The sequence below is a fragment of the Bos indicus x Bos taurus genome, chromosome 9 (genome assembly GCF_003369695.1).
Source record: "Bos indicus x Bos taurus breed Angus x Brahman F1 hybrid chromosome 9, Bos_hybrid_MaternalHap_v2.0, whole genome shotgun sequence".
Classification (NCBI taxonomy): Eukaryota; Metazoa; Chordata; class Mammalia; order Artiodactyla; family Bovidae; genus Bos; species Bos indicus x Bos taurus.
The window spans coordinates 66395898-66419893 of record NC_040084.1 but is presented as its reverse complement, the minus strand read 5'-3'; the positions used below and the strand labels follow the sequence as shown (position 1 = coordinate 66419893).

Genomic DNA, 23996 nt, shown 5'->3' with positions numbered 1-23996 from the left:
CAGAATTAGTTGCTAAAATTAGGAATTGCTGCTTAAACCCTTAACTCAGTTTAAGTACTTATATATTTTTTATTTATGCTATCTAATGATATTTGTTTCACAGATATTTACCTATTCAGAACATTCTTAGTTTTAGTAGTTAAAATATCACATAATACTTTTTATACATGTAATTTAGAAATTTAGTTTTCATGTATTTTCAGTGACAGGTTTACAGCATTTACTTGTAGCTGTTGGCTTACAATTAGTCAATTTCATTCTTATTCTAATAATGAAGAAATTAATGAATTTAATGAATGGACTAGTTACAAATTTTTGCAGGACAGCAATATTCCAATTTTTTTTTTTTTTTGAAATAAAATTGACAGACTCCGGGATTTTAGAGTTGAATATTAGAGGGCATTTTACTAAACTTCCTTTGTTTTATCAAAGGGAATAAATCCCTGCCCTCTGGAACTTTTCTGGAACTAATTAACCCTGAGCTTGTGAGCTTAAGACACTTACCACGTTACTCCTGTCTGGTTCTAACTTGACAATGAAATTACTGATTGGTATGGTCTCTTTTTTTCTGTCTGTAACATCAGAGAGATAGCTTGTACATATGATTTTCATGAGTGTAGAAGTACAAAAAATGACTGAAGAAGATCAAAGATAAATGTCACAAGTCATCTTCAGTGACTTCATATTTATATTTTATTGGTGGAAAGAAAATGAAAATACTAATGACTGTTTCCCTCAGGAATGTTAACATACAGTTCTGTCTTTCCTGTCAAGGTAAGGAAAGAAATCTGAAAAGTATCTCTCAAGGCAGTACATTAAATCTTTTACTTTTGTTTTTCAAGTCATTAATAAACATTTGAATTATCTTATTTTGTCTTTAGAAAATACATAGGTAGCAAAAAAAATGAAATAGTAAGAATAGATTGAATATACTGAAAATATTTTGCTTTAGATGACATTTATATTTAAAGAGGACTTAGGACTCCAGATAAAGGACTGATTTAGGGGTAGATGATCATATTATTGTACTACAGTAATTTAACTAGAGCCATTATGTTTTGGAGATTGTAAAACAAATGAATTGTTAAAAATAATTTTACTGTTCACTGGGGCACAGTGATTATTACAGAATAACGATAGTTTCTATCTGTAATGCAGTTGGCAAACAAGTCAATTGCTTTATTCTTTGCATGTCTCTGATGCTTTGTCTTTCTGTATATGGACCCTGATTCCCAGGAAGACTGAAATCAAGTATTTCTAACAGTTCTCTGTCTTATATAAACTTTAATTAATGATTCTCTCACTTTCTTTGTGTTTTTTGCTTCCTCTTATGTAAGAAATATGTCTTTTTGTGTTCAATAATGGATGACCCTTGAAATTTAGTGACAAATGTGGGTTAATTTAAGTCATCATCATCAATTTAACGGGCACCTCTAGCAATACGTTTTTCATTTTTAAAAAATTGTAGCATGAAGCAAAACATGTTTCTCTGGGGAACAGCAATGATTATTAGATAATCACACACCTCTGGGCATAAGACTGGAAAGGTATAAACAAATGTATCCATTCCTTTGACACAGTGATTATTTCATAGCAACTGAGTACTTCATTCCAGTCTTCCCTGCCACTACTATCTCATTTTCCTGTTACTCTATTAGACTGAAAGAGGAAGAATAGAAATTTTCTAAGGTGCTAAAACACGATGCTGATAGTTTTATGATGGTTCAGTGTATATTTCAGCCGAACTGTACATTTCCTTATAATCACAAGAAAATCAGAATGGTCCATTAACCCAAGTAGTCTGAAAATAGATCTATTTAAGCTCTTTTATTTATTTAATTTATTTATTTATTTAAGCTCGTTTCTAGTTAGACTTACCAGATCTATTTTCATAAATCTCAATTTTTAACTTATATACTATTGCTATTGACAGCTTTGATGTGCACTCTTGCGTGTGTATATTTGCACCATCCTTAGGATATTTAAGCAAGAAATGAATATTTTACTTAATGTTTCAGAGTCTGTACATAGACATGGTTCCAAGACCACAGACAAGGGAGTTTTATATGTTTTTTCTACTAACTGTGGAGTCTTGTGGGTTGTTTGGTCAACTGTTCAGTACAAACTTTTCAGGGGAAGATGCTTTGTGACTTGTAGGTAGTAACTATATGTTGGAGGAAGAGTTATACACTTTTAATGAGCATGGACTTTGGGATTAAATCCAGTTAGAGTAAAATCCCAGCTGAATCACTTGCTTTCTCTTTGCTTATACAACTTATTTATTGTGTCTAGACCTCAAATTTGTTCAAAAGTGCCTAAGGTACTGTCTGGCAAATAAGTGTTCAGTGAGTAGTAGTTCTTTGTTTTTCTGTCTCGTGTTTGCCATCATGTTCGTAACTTTGGTTGGACTATGTGCTTTGGATGGTTAGGTGGGTCGGATGTAGTGGTTAACAGCTTTGTAGAGAGACAAAAATAAAGACACCCAGGCATTGTTCTATCCCTGTGGATAACATGAATTGATCAAGAGATTCCTGAAATCCTGAAAGGTCATTGTAAATGTTTCTTGTCAGCATATTGGAGGTCTTTCCTGAGAGCTGTAGGAAGCCTCACTGAAGCCATGACCTTTCTTAACTGGACTCTAATCAGAAGTAAAGAATGTAATGAATGCCTATTCCATGTTAGAATAGTTCACATGTTATCATGAGATCTCCTTCAAATCAGCTCTGTGTTTGAGAGAATGAATAAGGCATATGAGAGGTTCATGAATTATCACATAGTAAAATCATGACCCAGGACCCCAGCTTAGGTGGGTCAAAGCTGAATTATAAACCTAGTCATGGCTTTCTTGGGTTTGTGTGTTTTACATATATGTGGCCACATGTTTTTATTTTCTGTTTTTATTATGGATGTGAAAAACAAATATAAATAAAGGAGAGAGATCTTTGCTCCTTTGAAAGGCGTAAGTTTTAAATAATACAGTAGTTAATAGGTTTTGGTGCAGTAATCAATTATAGAAGAATAAGGGAGAGAGAGAACATAAAATATTTCATACTTTATTGACTGACCTAAGTAACTTCCATTCTTATAAATTGGTTTTAGAAATGCATCACAGTTTTGCCTGTTCAAAGATGCATTTATGGCATGTAGATGAATCAGAGACTTTCTTCCTTTTACCATTTACTTTGTAAAGACTCATCACTGATATTGATTTGTTATTTTCTGGGTATGCATTAATCTGTGGATATTTTGTTTCTGCTTGTTCCTGAAAACCTGTATATCAAAAGTATCATTTAATTAGCTGTACTGTTATAATATTAATAACATAATAGCCAATCTTATAATAAATTATAAAATGTTTCATTTTGCTATTTGATAATCTCTAGAACAGAGTGCGATCTAATTTTCAGGTGAACTGCTTAGCAATTCTGCCCCCAACCTCAATTACAGTCTTCTGTATACCTTCATATGCTACTTTAATTTCATGTTTTCACTTAAATCCACAGGCAAGCCCTGTTGGTTAAACAAACTTGGAAATGCTTGGAAGCATTGTTTGAAGGAAGCATATAAAAGCTTCTGTGTTGAGACCTGGTTTAGTACAAGATTATTTTATTTCTTGCACTCTGTATGCCTTGCCTAAATTCTTCCCTTTAGTATCATTTTGTTCTTACTTGTGTAATCACTACCCTGGTCTTCCAGACATGTTGCCTTCCCTCCTGGTGAAACAGAATCATAATTCTAGAGAGACGTTACAAATATTACAGTTCAATGATTTAATTTTATAGGAGAAAACATTATGACCCAGAGAGAGTGACCCAATATCACCTGTCAGTGGCATAATCAGGATTAGATCCTGGCTCTGATTTCTGAAACCAGTGTTCTTTAGCTCATATATACCTGTATAGACCTTTTGAGTGTATTTAAGTTTTGACTGTTAGGCGAGCACATTATTTAATTTTTCTCAGCTTCAAGATATGACTATTAATAACTGTGCTACCTACCTTGCAGCTCTTTTGTGTGGAACAAATAAAAGAAAGTGCATTGAGGTACTCTACGTTATGGTTCTTAGCAATGATGACTTGCAAATTTAGTGCACTTTATAGCCCTTCAAGTTTGCTGTTAATCTGTGGTAGAGAAAAGATGCCCTTATGGAAAGAGCAGGACAGCGTATATCACCATTTATATGATATCATTGTTTAAAATACCAGGTTGTTTTTCTATAAAGGAAAGATTATTTCTTTAATCTTGGTTTTTTAAATTAATTTTATTTATTGTAATTGGAGGCTAATTACTTTACAATATTGTGGTAGTTTTTGCCATACATCAACATGAATCAGCCATGGGTGCGCATGTGTCTTCCTGTCCTGAAACCCCCCAGTCACGTCCACAACTGGGTGTTGCTTTGGCTCCATCTCTTCATTCTTTCTGGAGTTATTTCTCCACTGATGTCCAGTAGCATATTGGGCACCTACTGACCTGGGGAGTTCATCTTTCAGTGTCCTATCTTTTTGCCTTTTCATACTGTTCATGGGGTTCTCAACACAAGAATACTGAAGTGGTTTGCCATTCACTTCTCCAGTGGACCACATTTTGTCAGAACTCTCCACCATGATCTAAGCCACAGGGGCTGACTGTGGCTCAGATCATGAACTCCTTATTGCCAAATTCAGACTTAAATTGAAGAAAGTAGGGAAAACCACTAGACCATTCAGGTATGACCTAAATCAAATCCCTTGATTATACAGTGGAAGTGAGAAATAGATTTAAGGGCCTAGATCTGATAGATAGAGTGCCTGATGAACTATGGAATGAGGTTCGTGACATTGTACAGGAGACAGGGATCAAGACCATTCCCATGGAAAAGAAATGCAAAAAAGCATAATGGCTGTCTGGGGAGGCTTTACAAATAGCTGTGAAAAGAAGAGAAGTGAAAAGCAAAGGAGAAAAGGAAAAATATAAGCATCTGAAAGCAGAGTTCCAAAGAATAGCAAGAAGAGATAAGAAAGCCTTCCTCAGCGATTAATGCAAAGAAATAGAGGAAATCAACAGAATGGGAAAGACTAGAGATCTCTTCAAGAAAATTAGAGATACCAAGGGAACATTTCATGCAAAGATAGGCTCAATAACGAACAGAAATGTTAGGGACATAACAGAAGCAGAAGATATTAAGAAGAGGTGGCAAGAATACACAAATCTGTACAAAAAAGATCTTCACAACCCAGATCATCACGATGGTGTGATCACTGACCTAGAGCCAGACATCCTGGAATGTGAAGTCAAGTGGGCCTTAGAAAGCAGCACTACGAACAAAGCTAGGGGAGGTGATGGAATTCCAGTTGAGCTATTTCAAATCCTGAGAGATGATGCTGTGAAAGTGCTGCACTCAATATGTCAGCAAATTTGAAAAACTCAGCAGTGGCAACAAGACTGGAAAAGGTCAGTTTTCATTCCAATCCCAAAGAAAGACAGTGCCAAAGAATGCTCAAACTACTGCACAATTGCACTCATCTCACATGCTAGTAAAGTAATGCTCAAAATTCTCCAAGCCAGGCTTCAGCAATACGTGAACGGTGAGCTTCCAGCTATTCAACCTGGCTTTAGAAAAGGCAGAGGAACCAGAGATCAAATTGCCAACATCCGCTGGATCATCAAAAAAGCAAGAGAGTTCCAGAAAAACATCGATTTCTGCTTTATTGACTATGCCAAAGCCTTTGACTGTGTGGATCACAATAAACTGTGGAAAATTCTTAAAGAGATGGGAATACCAGACCACCTGACCTGCCTCTTGAGAAATCTGTATGCAGGTCAGGAAGCAACAGTTAGAACTGGACATGGAACAACAGACTGGTTCCAAATAGGAAAAGGAGTTCATCAAGGCTGTATATTATCACCCTGCTTATTTAACTTCTGTGCAGAGTACATCATGAGAAATGCTGTGCTGGAAGAAGCACAAGCTGAAATCAAGATTGCTGGGAGAAATATCAATAACCTCAAGTATGCAGATGACATCACCCTTATGGCACAAAGCGAAGAAGAACTAAAGAGCCTCTTGATGAAAGTGAAAGAGGAGAGTGAAAAAGTTGGCTTAAAGCTCAACATTTAGAAAACAAAGATCAAGGCATCCGGTCCCATCACTTCATGGCAAATAGATGGGGAAACAGTGGACACAGTGGCAGACTTCATTTTTCTGGGCTCCCAAATCACTGCAAATGGTTACTACAGCCATGAAATTAAAAGACTCTTGCTTCTTGGAAGGATGGTTATGACCAACCTAGACAACATATTAAAAAGTGGAGACATTACTTTGCCAATAAAGGTCCCTTGGGTCAAGGCTTGGTTTTTCCAGTGGTCATGTATGGGTGTGAGAGTTGGACTATATAAACAGCTGAGCACTGAAGAATTGATGCTTTTGAACTGTGGTGTTGGAAAAGACTCTTGAGTGTCCTTTGGACGGCAAGGATAATCCAGCAAGTCCATCCTAAAAGAGATCAGTCCTGAATATTCATTGGAAGGACTGATGTTGAACCTGAAACTCCAATACTTTGGCCACATGATGCAAAGAACTGACTTATTGGAAAAGACCCCGATGCTGGGAAGGATTGAAGGCAGGAGGAGAAGGGGATGACAGAGAATGAGATGGTTGGATAGCATCACCGACTCAAGGGACATCAGTTTGAGTAAACTCCAGGAGCTGGTTATGAACAGGGAGGCCTGGCATGCTGCTGTCCATGGGGTTGCCGAGTCGGACATGCCTGAGCGACGGAACTGAACTGGACATCTAGGTTGCTTCCATGTCCTAGCTATTGTGAACAGTGCTGAAATGAACATTGAGGTACATAGGTCTCTTTCAGTTTTGGCTTCCTCAATGTGGACAGCAATGGGATTGCTGGGTTGTATGGCAGTTCTATTTCCAGTTTTTTAAGATATCTCCCCCTGTTCTCCAGTGACTGTACTAGTTTGCATTCCCACCAATGGTATTAGAGGTTTCTCTTTTCTTTACACTGTCTCCAGTGTTTATTGTTGTAGACTTCTTGATGGCAGTCATTCTGATCAATGAGAGATGGTACCTCATTGTGGCTTTGATTTGCATTTCTCTAATAAAGAGTGATGTTGAGCATTTTTCATGTGTTTGTTAGTCATCTGTATGTCTTTGGAGAAATGTCTGAAAAATATGGAATGCTTCATGAATTTGCATGGCAGTCATCCTTGTGCAGGGGCCATGCTAGCTTCTGTATTGTTCCAGTTTTAGTTTATGTGCTGCCCCAGTGAGCACTAAATCTTGGTTTTCTTGTTAGCAGTGGATAACTAGCTTGGTATTCCAATATTGCCACCGTAAGCATGTTTGTCCAGTTGGAAGAGAAGTTTCAGGAAACCACCAACCATTATTTTCATTTATACTTTAACTCACTCTTCCCTGATTCTTCACAACATGTTGGACAGATTTCATAATTTGTGATCATTTTCAGTTATTAAAATCCCGGTCAGTCCAGTTTAAGTGTGCGTGCTCAAATTTTGCTTCCCTCCCCTCCACTCATTCTCACCTAGACTTGCAGTTGAGCTTTCAAAGGAGAGAAGTCAGTACACAGTTAACTGTTTCTTTTGTCTTCTTGCCAGTACATGATTGGAAGTGGACACAAAGGAGGCAGAGATCTTTTTCCTTAGTTGGACCTATGTTAGCTGTCAGGAGCAACCCCTGATTTTACTCTGAGTTTGTTTCTTTTATAGCTGTGCAAAAACTGCCTTGTACTGGCTCACACAGGCTGATTGTTAAATATTCAGAAATTTTGTGATCTTGCTGTTAAAGTAACCATTACTAATTGTGTTATATAAGTGAATTATGCTAAAAAAGAAAATTATAAATACTTAAAACTGATCACTTCCTAATTAACTTGCTTCATTTTATTGTCTATACTCTTGATGTTTATCTTTTTATGGTACAAAATACCATATAGATGATAGTATGCTACTGCATGTCTCTTCCCACTCTGCATTCAGTAACTTAGCATTTGTAGCTTGAGATTGGCCACGGTGGGAGTATTTTCACCACTGAAATAATACGTGTCACAAACCAGAATCTGTCGTCTTTCCTGCTTTCCCAGTAAATTGTGGAAAATTTACCAACATACTACTGGGGTCACCAAATTATGGTTCTTTCTGGTCCCTTCTGTTACCACCACAGCGAGTGTCCCTCCACTAACAGTCTCCTCTTCATTCTTAGGTGATTTTTTCCAAATTCTTCTGACAGCTTCTTCATAAAGCATTAACCTCCCCCCAGCCACCCTTGGAGCCATTTGCCTTCTAACAGGTACTCCCAGTACTGATGAGTGATTCCTCTAGAACCTTCTTTCTATTTGGCCTTGGAAAAGTTCCCATGGAGTAAGCCCCTGCTTCTCCTGCCTCACAGAGGTAGGAGTGCCCATTATGGACTGTAGTACATTACTCTCCCTTGTGAGATCAGCTGGGGGTCAAGGTAGTAGGCCCTATAAAGCTGGACCTACCACTGCTCAGCAAACCCTGAAGGAAGATAGGCTGTAATTGTTTATGAATTATTTAGAATGCTGTGTACTTTAGGACATTTTTTGCCTTTGGCTTAGGACAGTTACAACTTCATGCAAAACAAAGAAGTACCAGTTCATCTCCTATTGTAAAAAGACTAAATTAGCCAAAGTATTTTGTATTTTTTTGTTATTTCACAAAATAGACTGTTGATGTTGATGTTTCATATTGACATGCAAACTAAATGAAGTAAAATGTGGATATTCCTATCATAGGCCCTGCTCTTAAACTGATTATCTAAAGCAACTGGCAGTTTAGATGATTTGGGGTAAAGTATCTGTTTCTGTTTTCTTCTCTGGCATGCCACCCTCATAGCCAATAAGCAGGAATAGTTTTATCTTTTTTAAAGGAAAACTCAAATACTATCATTTCTTTTCCTTGGGAAGTTAGTATTCTCTTTGTACATGGATATTTAATGTTTCTCAAAGTATTCACTGCTATAAAAAAGGGTTCAAAAATTTAGGATTGTTAAGACATTGATATTGATGATTGACATCTGTATTTTAGCTTAAGACTTAGACTCTAAATCGGATTCCCTTAAGATAAAATCCCCTTTAAAGGGGATATAATTTATAATACATTTTTACTGCATGAACTTACTTGGTTTCAAAAATTTAATCTTGAGTTTGTCTCACATGAACCTGGGGGAAAGCATGGAAAGTGGACATAAAATTGGTGTATCAACAATTTTGCATTGTAGTATAACTTTCACCCTTGCTCCTTAGTTTGTCGTCATAAACTTGGGATAATATCTGAACCTGGAAAGTAATATTCGACTCTGATAGCAAACCACATGGTATGGCATGATCCAGATAAAGCACCTTGACTGGTTTTGTCATTTGTACACATAGAGAGGCTTTTCTCAGGCTGAGTAACTAACTACTGGTGTGGGAGCCTAGGTTTAATCATGTTACTCTTGATAGTGCCATGAAATAATTAGTCCACCATGTAAGGGCCCAACTCAATGCTTTCCTTAAGAGTAGAGCCTACATTCTTGATTCTTATGGAATTTGTATTGCTTTTATATGAAAATTTACTCTGACCGTCTATTTGTATCTTTTTTACTTTTGATTTCACTATCATTAATATGCCTCCTAAATGCTAGTCTCCAGATTTGTTGAAATGCATATTTCAGAGCTCTGCTGTCCAGTGAGATAGTGACTAGGTAGATGTTATTATTTAAATTTAATCCAAGCTAAATGGCAGCCTAAGTGCCCATTGATGGATGAATGGATAAAGAAGCTATGGTATAGATAGACAGTGAACTATTACTTAGCCATAAAAAAGAAAGATAGCTTACCATTTGTGACAGCGTGGGTGGACCTAAAGAGTATTATGTTAAGTGTAATAAGTTATACATAGACAAATGCCATGTTCACTTACATATGGACTCTGAAAAGCAAAATAAATGAGCAAATACAATCAAGATATATACAGTCATAGATACAGAGAACATAAAAGTAGTGTCAGAAGGGGTGGAGTGATGAGAGAAATAGGAGAGGAAGACTAAGGGGTACAAATTTACAAAATAAATGAGTCGTGGGGATGAAATATACAGAGTAGGAAATATAGTTAATGAGAATGTAATATTTTTGTATGGTGACAGATGGTAACTAGATTTACCTTGGTGATGACTCTGTAATGTATAGAACTATTGAATCACTTTGTTATGCTTTGGGAACTAACTTAGTGCTGTGGGTCAATTGTACTTCAAAAAAATAAACAATCTCGTAGAAAAAGGGATCATATTTGTGATTACCAGAGGTGGGGGTGGGGTGGGGAAGGGAAATTGAATGAAGGTGGTCCAAAGGTACAGACTTCTAGTAAATAACGTAAATAAGGTACATAAGGACGAGGGATGCAATGTAAACTGTGATAAATGAGTTATCACTGTTGTAAGTAATATATAAAAGCTATTAAGAGAGTAAATCCTAAGAGTTGTCATCACAAGGAAAAATATTTTTTTCTTTATCTATAAGGAATGATGGATGTTCAGCAGACTTACTGTGGTAATCATTTCATGATTTATTTGAGTCATTATGCCTTACACCTTAAACTTATACAGTACTGTATATCACTTATATCTCAGTACAACTGGAAGGTAAAAATTAAAACAAATACTTCTTTGTTTAAAAAAGAAAAATACATTTTCTCAGTCACACATTTCAAGTGCTGAATGCCCACATGTTGCTGGGCCACTATGTAGGATGAATAGATATAAGTTTCCATGTGGAACAGAGCTCTGTCGGATGGTATTGCTCTAGACTCTGAATCTCCCTTTATAGTACCCATCCTTTAATAGCTGTAGACATGTGGCTAGATTGTATTGTAAACATTTTGCTAATTCAAAAATCAAGATAAAATGTACCTTATAAAGAATCTATAATGATAAGCCTATGATAAAGGCAGGAGGAGAAGGGGGTGACAGAAGATGAGATGGTTGGATGGCATCACTGACTCAGTGAACATGAATTTTAGCAAAGTCCAGGAGATCTGAAGGACAGGGAAGCCTGGTATGCTGTAGTTCATGGGGTTGCAAAGAGTCTGACATGACTTGGCAACTCAACAACAATAACAAAAGATTGCATGGTGTTTTACCTATATAATGGAGTAAAATAATTTAAGGGCTAGCTTGTAAAATTGACTGTTACTTATTTGTAACAATACTTTTCTCCTTTAGAAACATTATCTTCAAATTTCAAATCCATACAACCCATTGAAAAGTCTTTGTGAATATTGATTTCTCTTTTTATATCTTTGATCATGTGAGCAACAGGATATAAAACAGTGCATCATCTAATATGTTGGAACAGAAATTGAGGTTTTGTTTTCAATTTCTAATTTTAAGCATTGGGTTTGATATAGAGTGAAAAGTAAAGATAAGGTAGGACTTATATTTATACAAGTGAAATAGAAAATGAAGTTCAGAGCTGGATCGAGTGACAGATCAAGTCAGGTAAAAAAGAAATTATGGCTAAACAGGTTCCGGATGAAAACTGATTAGATCCCTCAGACTGTAACTAAAGAGAGAAGTGGAAAAGCTAAGAGAATGCAAATCAGTTTTGTAATTTCTTTGGTTAAATTTTTCCCCAGATTTTAAAGAGGAACTACACAATTAAATGTTAAGCTGTTAAAGGAATGTTTCTTAAGGGTCTTTAGAGAACTTGTTACTACATTTGATTTTTTTTTTTTTTTGTAATATCATCTAATTTACTTGAAATTTCTGTGACAGCATACTTTATTTTTTTCAACTTTTTTATATTTGAGTATAATTGACTAACAATGTTGTGTTGGTTTCAGGTGTACAATAAAGAGATTCAGTTATACGTGTATCTATTCTTTTTCAAATTCTTTTCCCAGTTATGCTGTTACAGAGTACTGAGTTGAGTTCCTAGTGCTATATAGTAGGTTCTTGCTGGTTATCCATTTTAAATACAGCAGTGTGTACAAGCGACAGAATACTTTAATAGTGGAGTTGAAATGAGAAAGAGTTTTGTTCAGAGTATATTTTTAAAATTCAGATCAGTCATTCATTCGTGTCTGACTGTGGAACTCCATGGACTGCAGCACGCCAGGCTTCCCTGTCCATTACCAACTTCCAGAGCTTGCTCAAACTCATGTTCATCGAGTTGGTGATTTTTAAAATTGTGGTTATATAAATCTTTAATTGCTTAGGAGATTACTAAACTGCTTTCAGAAATGGATGTTACACAAGTATTTACAAGGAAAATATTCCTATCTCTCTAATTCAAATTAGAGAAGTGATACATTACAGCCCTATGACTGGCTGGCCTCCCTAACTCTCATTTCTATTTTTCTTACCTGAAAATCTGTGTATGGAAGGCACACTTCATGCCACTTGCTGTGCTAGGGACACTGAAGGTGGCAAAGATAAGGGCCATTTTTTCCATTTCCTCAGCCATCCCCATAGTTAATACCATCGTCACCCTTTCCTTGAGTAACTGCAGTGATCCCCTTAATAATGCTTCTGCTTCTGGCTCTTTCTCTCTCACAAACCACTTCTCCTCACATTTGTCACCACCAGTTTCTTTAGATCATAATTCAGATTATGTCTTTCCTCTGCTAAGCCTGTTCTACTACATTTAGAATAAAATCCAATCTCTTTTTTAAAAAATGGATTTTAAAATATATTTTTGAGGAAGCCAATGTCATGAAAAATATAGTTCAGAGAATAATAATATAATCTTTGGCCTAAGAAAGAGTTTCTAAGTTACATCAGTAAAACCAATTCTAAAAGTTCAAATACCAAAAGTTGAAAAAGTAAAAAGTGAAACTCTCCACCCAACCCCTCCCTCAAGGTAACTACTGCTGGTTGGGTCTGTATACTTTAAGACTTTTTTCTATGAAGTTACAGTCCTGATTTTACCTTCTCAGAGACTTCCCCTGATCCTGTGTCTTACTCTTTTTCTTTTATTATGTGCCTCCTTAGCACGTTGTCACCATACTATATATTCATTTATTGTCTTTCTTCTGTATTAGTATTTTTTTAATGAAAGCACCAGCTTTTTTTATGTTGTTCACCTTTTGTACACTTTATGCGTTCAGTAGATAGTTACATAATGTTCAAATGTATATGCTATGCTAAAAAGGGCATAAACATGGAAATCAGTATTTTAACTCCATAGTTATCTCCTTTACTTCCTTTTTCCCATTTCCTTGGATTTCTCTGAGCAGTTAGCTCTTGTATTAGCATGGGTACTTCAAGAAGAGGTGAAAGAAAATATGAAATCAAGACCTCATTAATCTATTAACCAATTAAACCATGCGTGATTAACTCTGTGGTATCATTGCATGTGTAAAATATTTTGATCTTTTAAACAGAATCATATGAAAGCTTTAATTATTACCTTGCTTAATTTAACTTTATGTAGTGGTCTTATTATAGAAATTTTAAGAGGTTTCCTTTATCTTTTTAAAGAAGAAAATAGGTACAAATAGTATAGATATAAGTAAACTCATTTTTTAAATGAATGTATCTATAGTGTAAGTAAAAAGCAAATGATTTTATTTCCTATAAATTCCCCCCAACATATCTCTTCAAAATATCGTACTTAAGTAGTTGTTAGTGGTCCTAATTGATTTTTCAATTAAAAAAATACAGTCTGACATTTTTTCTTTCTATCAGACTTATCACTAGTAAATTTTAGGCCTATTTAAAAATCAGAGACCTCTCTGATTTTTGAGTCTGAAGTTCGAATTAGTTTAGTAAGCTGTTCGTTTTTTGATGACATATAGTATAGGAAAAATTAAAGATGAATTTTCACCCATCTCCTGTCTATGAAAACTGAATTTAATATAGATTGAAATAAATAAAAATTTGCAATTTATTACAGCAATGCAATACATGTACTTGCTATTACTAATGCAATAAATTGTACTTACAATAAATTCACTTCCAATTTTATAAGTCTCAGAGTAAAGACAGTGTTATGACATTATTTTCAGTCTCATATTAAATTTAAGTAAATTCTCTTCTCTATGATAATTTACCTTAAACACTGATGCTTTGGTAGTAAAATTTTGGATTAACCAAAAAACGGACAAACCACACACACACACATTTTCCTGAAGATATAATAATATATACTTGCTCTCTTCATAAATATGTATATGAATGTAGGGATAAAATTTTCTCACATCATTTTACATGTGTACAATAGGTATTTCTTGATTTGCTGAGTAATATCCAAACATGTTTAAGTGTAATTTTAGATATTTTGTTCTTTCTGGTAAGATTCCAAGCCTTCATTCTGGTGGTTGTTACCAGTGTCCTTTTTTAGGTATAGATCAATCACATCATCTCATTTGTAAAACTCTTCAAAGGCATGATACTGTTAGGCTAAAGGGCAGACTCCCGCTTCTGGCATAAATGTCTCTGCAAGGTAAGGTCATGGCCTCCTATTTCCCAGCCTCATCTCCTTGTTCTCATCTTCCTGGGTGTGTGCTCAGTCATGTCTGACTCTTTGCGACACCATGGACTGTAGCCCTCCAGGCTCCTCTGTCCATGGGAATTCTCCAGGCAAGAATACTGGAGTGTGTTGCTATGCCCTCCTGCAGGGGATCTTCCCAACTTAAGGATTGAACCCAGGTCTCCCGCATTGTAGGTAGATACTTTACCCTCTGAGCCACCAGGGAAGCCCAAGAATACTGGAGTGGGTTGCCTATCCCTTCTCCAGGGGATTTTGCCAACCCAGGGGTCGCCTGCATTCCAGGTGAATTCTACCAGCTGAGCCACGTGGGAAGCCCTTTTCTTCCTGCTGCTGCTACTGCTGCTAAGTCGCTTCAGTCGTGTCCAACTCTGTGCGACCCCATAGAATACCCTATCCCTGGGATTCTCTAGGAAAGAACACTGGAGTGGGTTGCCATTTCCTTCTCCAGTGCATGGAAGTGAAAAGTGAAAGTGAAGTCGCTTAGTCGTGTCCGACTCTTCACGACCCCATGGACTGCAGCCTACCAGGCTCCTCAGCCCACGGGATTTTCCGGGCAAGAGTACTGAAGTGGGGTGCCATTGCCTTCTCCGCCTCTGCTTAAGTATCCCTAAAAGTTCTATAGATTGCTTAGGCCAGTACATCAGGAAGTTCCTATTTTTGCAAGTGATCTTTGTTTACTCTGATACTTTGTTTCTTCTTCATTTTATGTTTTGAAACTACCCTGAAATCATTTCCTGTTTGAATCATTGCTTTCCCATATAGAAAATAATTCATCAATCTTTCTCTTGTTGTATGTCATTGCTCTGCATAAGTCATAGATCTTTTCTTCCTAGAAGTTGTGGCTCTGTCTTTTATCCATCTTTACAGCCCCAGGGGCTGGCATGCTTAGTGTGTGCTCACTAAGAGCTCAGGGATACAGATGATCCCTCTGACCAGAGAATCTCTCAGAGAGATTTTCTGAAGTCTCTTGCTCTTCCCCCATGTGGAGGAATTCTCTCCTTCCTCTGAACTCTTAGATCTCTAACTCTGCTGTTCTTTTTGACAATGCCACATTTCTTTTTAAAATTTTTATTATTTATTTTGAGCTGTGCTGAGTTTTCGTTGCTGTGCAGGCTTTTCTCTAGTTGTGGTGAGCGGGGGCTGCTCACTCTCTAGTCGTGGTACTCAGGGTTCTCATTGCAGTGGATTCTCTTGTCGCAGAGCACGGGCTGTAGGGCGCACAGGTTTCAGTACTTGTGGCACATGGGCTCTAGAGCACAGGCTCAATAGTTGTGGCACATGGGTTTAAGTTGCTCCGTGGCATGTGGGATCTTCCTGAATCAGGGATCTAACCCACGTCTCCTATGTTGGCAGTCAGATTCTTTACCACGTAGCCACCAGGGAAGCCCCTACATTTAGTTCTTAACATGTCCATCTCTTTCTGCCACGTTGTGACTCTTTTGAGGTCAGCGTTTAAAAATTAGGTACTTCTTTCTTTCTAGCGACTATCAAATATTATGCACTACATTTTTGGATGCATAAATGAGTAGCCAGTGGTTTAAACTTTACAAACTTAGTATTTTTCTTAATATATATATATTATTGAAGTATAGTTGACTTACAGTGTTTCAGGGGCACAGCAAGGTGATTCAGTTCACATAGCATTCATATATTTTAAGTGTAGTGGGTTGTCTGAAAAAAAGAACATCTATAACTCTAACCATGAATTGATTTTCCATGCAAAGAGAACGATGCTGAAGCAAGGAGACTAGTTTTTAGAATGAACTCTTCCATTAGTAATTGTAGGACCAAGACAAAGACTTCTAGCTGTTTCTTTATCTCTAAACCAAGGTAGATCAGTTTAGATGAGTGGTTCTCAGATTTTATCCTGCATGAGTATCACCTGAAGAAACTTTGTGCCTGGGAGTTTAGCATTTCTATCAGATCTGCAGATGCTTCTGGTGCCAGAACCACATGTCAATTTTTGACTTGGTCTTTCTAAGGTATTTTTCAATCTTCAATATGATTTACTGATATATTAATGTCATTATGCACAACCAGTGCAAAGTTTCAGTAGGTTAAGTATTTTCGGATGTCTCTGGAAAAGGCCTTTGCTTTTCAGCAATTTCTAATCTACTTTAGATTCATTTGAGTGACTCAAATTTAGGTGATTCAAGTCATCTAAATCACTCTAGTTGTTTCCTATTGTTTATGCTGTTCATTAAACAGCATACTTTGCCCTTATAGTGTCTGTCACATTCCCTTACCTATAACCAAATCCTTCCAATAAACTAAGGCTTTTCCTCCTTTTTCATTCTCCATTCTCAGTAAAGATAGAGCTTATCGCTCACTGTCTATCTATGAAGACCAATTTTATTCCATTCTTTTTGTCTGCTGTAGGTAACAAAAATGGTTTATGAATCAATCACATTTTTATATAGTTTTAGGCTTTTGTAATTGTACATAGAGTTCCAAGGATTTCTTTCTCATCAGTATTGTAATTTCTAAAATTCTGTGCCTCAGATAACCCATTTTTTATTGATAGCCAGACACCCAGAGCAGTTATGAATGTTCTTCAAAAATAATATTGATTTTATTATATAGAAAAGGATGTCCATTTTCCTTCTTTTTTGACTGAGATTTCAGACTTCAGTTCTTGTTAACTTCAGACCTCTGAATAGTCTAGGTAACAGCTTTTTGTCTTACAGTTTTATCAAGAAAGATTCTTAAGCTATGACTGTGTCCTTCCCTGATGTATGACACGATTTTTATTAACTATGTCACTGAATATTTTAGTTGATATTCTGAAAATAACTAATTGAATGTGTGTGCACGCTTGTGTGTGTGCACCCATTTTTCAGGAATGCTGAGATATCTAGTGTTATTGTGGTGCTAGGATTTCTTCTAAAGTTTTCCACTAATATCTTAAATTATATAATAGGTATATCTGTACTCTTTCATCTTTGGAGTCAAAGATATCACTGTTCTTGCGAATTTAAATGTAAAATAAAATGGGAAAAAATTCATGGAGTTATTTATCCTTGCATTCAACTAAGTGCACAGATTGGTTACACTAATTGTATAAAAATCTCTCTCTACCTTGATCTGAAGCTATTTTTTCAAGAGGAAATGGTAACATATAGTACCTTTGAAATTGCTTAATTCTTAAGCCAATATGATGAAAATAAAGAGTTCTCTTTTTACATGTGGTCTTAACAAAATAATTACTTATTAATATGTTTGCATCTGTGATGTGAGGGCTCAAATTTAGCATCCAGTTGAACTTTGCCTTGATGGTGACTAATCTGTTATACTACCTGTGGAATGGCATTTAATTACCTGGTTCACTTAAAGCTTGCTTTTCTCTTTGATATAAGTGCATGACATTGACAGATTTTGTATGTTAATTTTGTATATATTTTTTAATGTGATAGTGCACATACGTTGATCTGCTCATTTTAATTTTCTTAATTGAGTTCCATGAGTATAGATTAGAGTTCTTGAGAGTCAGTTAAGTTTGGTGAGAAACAGACTTAGTGTGTTAGTTTGAGAGCACTTTATTTTCAGATATAGTTGTGCAAGTGAAGTGATCTGCTGTGTGTGAGATTGGACTGTTGGTGCTAAAATTTAAAAGGTTCTGCCTGTGGATTGTAAGAAGACAAATGGCACATCTCTAGAAGCAAGGAAAAATAGTACTGTAATTCAGTGTCATGTTGATAGAAATAGCAACCTTAACCAGTCATCTTTTATTTTTGGCTCCGACAACTAACCATAAAATATAACCCAGATGGTGGAGCTATGATAGTAAAGATACAGAGATGACATTTTGCTGATGAATTTGCTACCCTTTGCTTCCCCACTTTCAGTTTTATACTAAATCTTTATGATGTAAGTTGCTTGCTTATGTATTTAAGGACAGACCCATAGGATTAAAAATGTGATGAATGGCATTTTTAGATCTTGGATTATTTCAGTTAACTTTGTTTAATTTCCCTCTTCTCATAATTTTTTTGACTTTTTCTCTCTTTTGCCAAATTCTTACTCTAACATAAATTAGGCTGTGCCATGAACAAGTGGGTCCTATTTCAATTTATTTCTGAATACATATTTAAAGACATATTATAGTATTATGCCTAGTCTGTCTGCTTATTTTGGAACTGGGGATTCTAAGGAATGAAGGGAGTTGGACACATTATACTGTGGTTTCTAGTCTCAGTCAGCTTTACCATAGAAGACCCCAGATTGAGATGAAAAGGGTTAGGTAAGGGTACCTTAGTGATGTTGGTGTAGTATTGTTCAAAACTTTTTTTTTTTTTTTGCATTAGAGATTAGGACTGGGTAAGGTAGTGGGTGTGTTGCTGTGGTACTAAAGACTTAGAGTTACCTCACGGTCGGCAGCATCCATGCCACTGAGGTTTACCTTGTCGCCTGGTTTCTCAAAGGCTGGGGGGTCTTAAAACAGTGCCTGTATTGAATCAGTCCCTGGAGCACGACAGGAAAGGGAGCAAAGGGTGAATATTTATGGAGAATCTTCTAAACACATATAATCTCTTTTTTAAAATATAAATTTATTTATTTAATTGGAGGCTAATTACTTTACAATATGGTATTGGTTTCGCAGCGGAAGCATGTTGGGCCCATATAATCTCTTTGAATCCTTACAGTGACCCCTTGAGGTCAGCACAGGATTTGAGTTGAGGTCTGTGACTCTTGAGCTCGGGCTCTGCCTGACACTGCTGCTGCTGCTGCTAAGTTGCTTCAGTCGTGTCTGACTCTTTGCGACCCCATAGACGGCAGCCCACCAGGCTCCCCCGTCCCTGGGATCCTCCAGGCAAGAATACTGGAGTGGGCTGCCATTTCCTTCTCCAATGCGTGAAAGGGAAAAGGGAAAGTGAAGTTTCTCACTAGTGTGCCCTTATCTCTGTGGTGTATGTGTTTTCATTATCACAAGAGACATATCAAAACCTTATTGAGAAAGCAATACGTGCCTTCCTCCTCCCCAAATGCATCTTGATAATATAGAGAATATGCAGATAACACAAAAATTCCCCTTGCATTTATTTTGTAAATATTATTTATTCTTGATTCAAGTTTTAAGTTTATCTATTTTCAGAGATGGAATTTTTCTGGGTGTCTCTTAACTACATTATGGAGTCATGTGTTGTTTTATGCATATGAATCTACATCAATATCTATTCCAATTAAAAAGACCAGTGACAGTTTCTTACAAGTATAAGTTTAAGGAATGATAATTAATTGAAGTAACTAATGGACTATTATTATGAGCTTAAACATTATGGCTTCAGCTCTAAAAATTATTCTTATTAGGTCCTTTACTTAGATCTTTGAGATACTTTTGGTGATTATGTTAGAGATAAGCCAACTCCTTGGGCTAATTTGAAACATAGGAATGTACTTTCCTTGCATATTCGTCTTAGTGTGGAGACTTCTCAGACAGCCTTCTTTGGCCTTTTATTTTGTAGAGTCTTCTGTGGAGTTAAATGTTTTCGGTTTTATTTTCTCTTTTTGATCTGTGGTCCTGGAGTTTTACTATTGCTTGGACACTGGCATGTGCTTTGATTGATGTCCTGTTGTTTATCAGGCAAATACAATACCACCCTAGCAAGGGTCGCATTTGGATGGATGCTGTAGTTTTTCTGATGCAAGTACAGTCTTATTATACCTACTGTTGTCTTCCATGTTAGATGATGTAGCATTTCCTCTCATCACTTAGGCAATTTAAATCCCAGGGTATTTTGGTAACATTGAGTTTTATTCAAGAATACTTGGCTACACTATACACAGAATTTGCATTCAAAAATCTACTTAAGTCACATATTATTATAATTGTGTGTGGATATATAAGGTTTTGCGCATGCACCTTTATGTGTGTGTGTGTGTCTGTGTGTGTTTCTGTTGCATGATTGACATTGTAACTATACAAAAACCCTGCATGTATTCAGGTAATAGTGTAGGTTTTAGGATCTCTGGAACTCTCATTACTCTTTTTAGAAAACGAATTCCTGTATCATGCATCGAACCTGGACTGGCGATTCGTTTCACATATGATATTATACATGTTTCAATGCCATTTTCCCAAATCATCCCACCCTCTCCCTCTCCCACAGAGTCCAAAAGACTGTTCTATACATCTGTGTCTCTTTTGCTGTCTCGCTTGATGGTACAGGTAGGGAGGGGGGTTCAGGATGGGGAACACATGTATACCTGTGGCGGATTCATGTTGATGTATGGCAAAACCAATACAATATTTTAAAGTAATTAACCTCCAATTAAAATAAATAAATTCATATATATATATATGTATATAAAGAAAATGAATTCCTAATGTTCAGTCTTGACAAGACTGGTCCTCCAGAGAAACAGGCCATATTTAATCTCAGGATATCTTAAGGAAAATAACTGACTGATTTTGAGTTTTTGCATACCTGTAAGTCGTGAAGGTGCTAAGGATAGCTAAAATATGAAATGTGAAATGGTTTTAGATGAAGAATCAATTGCAAAAGAATTGAACATGACTTAGCGACTAAACAACAATGTATGTCTTAAGTGCCTTCCATATTTAGTAGGCATTATATTAGAATCCTCTAATTGCTCTCTCAAGCAGCTTTACAACCAAAGAATATACCAGTATATCTTTTGCTTAAATAGTTTATCTAGGTACTTTTTGCAATTGTAGGTATTTTTCAGGAGTTAAACAAACAAGTAAGCAACCAATGTCAAGGACTGTTAAGAATGCATTCGTTTCAGAAAGCCTCCAGGCCTTTACTAAAGAAATTTTCACATGTTAGACTCTTAGAAACCAACTATTACATGACTCAATAGGCAAGCCAGCCTGGCCTGCAGGGGTCTAACAGGGTGAAGCTCCTAATTCTATACTTTCAGTGAAACTTTATTGAGAGAGCAGAACCCCAGACTGACAATAGCTCTATGAAAAGAGCTATTGTGGGTGACTGCTTTTTTACACTGGACTTCTGTTATCACCTGCCAGTTACATGCATATTAATTTTTAACTATGAACAGAAATACAATATTTTTACACTTGAAAAGAAACTGGATTCTATATTTTAAAGTTGCCACATAGTTATTTGGTTTATTCAGTATAAGATCTTCTGGGGCCTGTAAGCAGAAATTTATTCCTCACAGCATTATTTAACTATTCAAGGGAAGTAATTATGTTTTCATGGTTTCTAAATTAGCTTGGGAAAATTATCTGGAACTTTCTCAAGGGAGAATCATTTTATTATGTCAACAAAATTTTGAGTTAGGTAAAACTGAATTAAATACCTTACCCCCATAATTCCCCTGAAGGCAAAACTTATTAACTAGAATAATCTAATACATGGTTGTTTTCTGTAACATGTTGGAACTCTTTCCAAGTCCCAATTGTCAACAGGATTCTTGTGTTTCACTGATGCTGTGGAGAATAACCAAGTCACTGCCCTCAATGAGCTTATATTTTAGTAGGGAAGATAAACCTTGAAAATTTATTTAAATAATTAATTATGTTATAATAATCATGGTCTGTTGTAGCTCCACACTTAGGATGTGTGTGTGCTCAGTCGCTTCAGTCGTGTCCGTCTCTTTGGGACCCCATGGACTGTAGCCCACCAGATTTATCTGTCCATGGGATTCTCTAGGCAAAAATACTGGAGTGGGTTGCCATGCCCTCCTCCAGGGGATCTCCCAGACCCAGGGATCGAACTCACGTCTTGTGCGTCTCCCACATTGCAGATGTGTTCTTTACCCACTGAGCCACCTTGGAAGCCCACACTGCGGATATGTCTTCCCAAACAGCCTCTAAAAGGGCAGATATTAACACCCTGCAGCTTAGAATCAGGTTAGTGGGTAGGAATCACCGTTGTCCCTTTGAATTCTTTCCTTTCAACCATGACATCATCCTCCTGAGTGAAGTCACTTTCTTCTATCCATCCTGAACTTTAATACTGGTGTCAGGCTTGCTTTCTTCACTTCCAGGGCCCACCATTGTCCTGATGGCTTCAGGATCATTGAGGGAAGCCCCTTGGTAGTTCCTTCATCTCTTCATCTATAAAAATCACCTTCCATATTTTACCCATATGTGAAAATCATTTACCTTGTTTTAATCCGCTGCTTATCAAACACATCTTGTAATATCTCACAGTGTTCTGACTTTACATGTAAGCATCTCACTTTCTGACCATAACATAAATTCATTTCTTTCTACTTGATTAATTTTACCAAAGTCATCCATCAGCCTCATGGGGAGCACTTGTCCATCAAACCATCTGTCTTTTGCTAATTCATCAACTTGCTTATTGTATCACAACTTTATTTTTTAGTAATCTTTTTGTCACATTTTCTATTTCCATAAACTCCTGGATTCCTTTTTTTTTTCTTTCTGTCTACTTTTTATGGGCTTAAGATCAAGCAAATTCTACTTTCAATAGAACCATGCTCCATGGTAGATCAGGATCAGTAGAAATTCTCAGTTACCAGCTTCAAATGGGCCCACAATACTCCTGGATATCCTATCACATTTTTCTTTTCAATTCCCTTTCTCCTCTCCTCTCCATTCTGCTCCATTTGATTCTCTCAAAACTCCAGCCATTCCTCCTACCCTCCTACTCTCCTACCCATCCCTTGTAGCTGAGAAAACCGAGACCATGCAACAGAAACTCCCCTATCTACCAATTCTACAGATTTACTTGCATTGTTTTTCCTTCTTTCCTCATGTTATAAATAGAGTGCCTCCACTGACCTGGAATTTGGATCCTGTGCTTTCCTATCTCATACTAACAGTTATCATTTCTCTCATGTATGCTCAGACTTACCCTATCAAGTTGAATTATCCTCATCAACTTCTAAATCGCTAAGTGTTTTCTGTCCTAAAAATGATAATAAAAAGTTGAACACTTCCCTTGACCCTACGTCTTCTTCCATTCTTGGTTAGATTTCTCCAGAAATTCAGGGAAACTACCTGTAAGAGAATTATAGACATCTCCACTCCCCTGCTCTGTTCATCATTGTCCAATAGGTTTCCATTGTCCCATTTCTGTTACTTCATACAGATGGTTCTTCCTTTGATCACTCTTAATCTCAACATTACCTGTAAGAAGTGATTTTGTTCCAGGTTTATTGAGATATAATTGACATGTAACATTATGTAAGTTTAAGATGTAAAGTGTTTTGATTTGATACAAGGATGCATTGCAGAGTGATTACCACTACAGTATTAGCTAACACCAGCATGTCACATAATTTCCATTTCTTTTTTGTGGTGGGAACGTTTAAGATACACTGTCTTAGCAACTTTCAAATATGTGGTACAGCAGCATTAAGTATAGTCACCATGCTATACCTAACCTGCCTCCTGTATGCCGGTCAAGAAGCAACAATTAGAACCAGGCATGGAACAATGGACTGGTTCAAAATTGGGAAAGGAGTACGTCAAGGCTGGACATTGTCACCCTGCTTATTTAACTTATATGAAGAGTACATCATGCGAAATGACAG

General features: G+C 36.5%; 1 protein-coding gene and 1 non-coding gene across 17 annotated transcripts in view; one reads left to right on the top strand and one right to left on the bottom strand.

Annotated features, from left to right (window-relative positions):
* Window positions 1-23996, top strand: part of PTPRK (protein tyrosine phosphatase, receptor type K) — a 612580-nt gene that overhangs the window by 280589 nt on the left and 307995 nt on the right. The window lies entirely within an intron of this gene.
* On the bottom strand, window positions 7163-7270 carry LOC113898948. Its single transcript, XR_003512800.1, has one exon. It is a non-coding gene; the product is annotated as a U6 spliceosomal RNA (small nuclear RNA).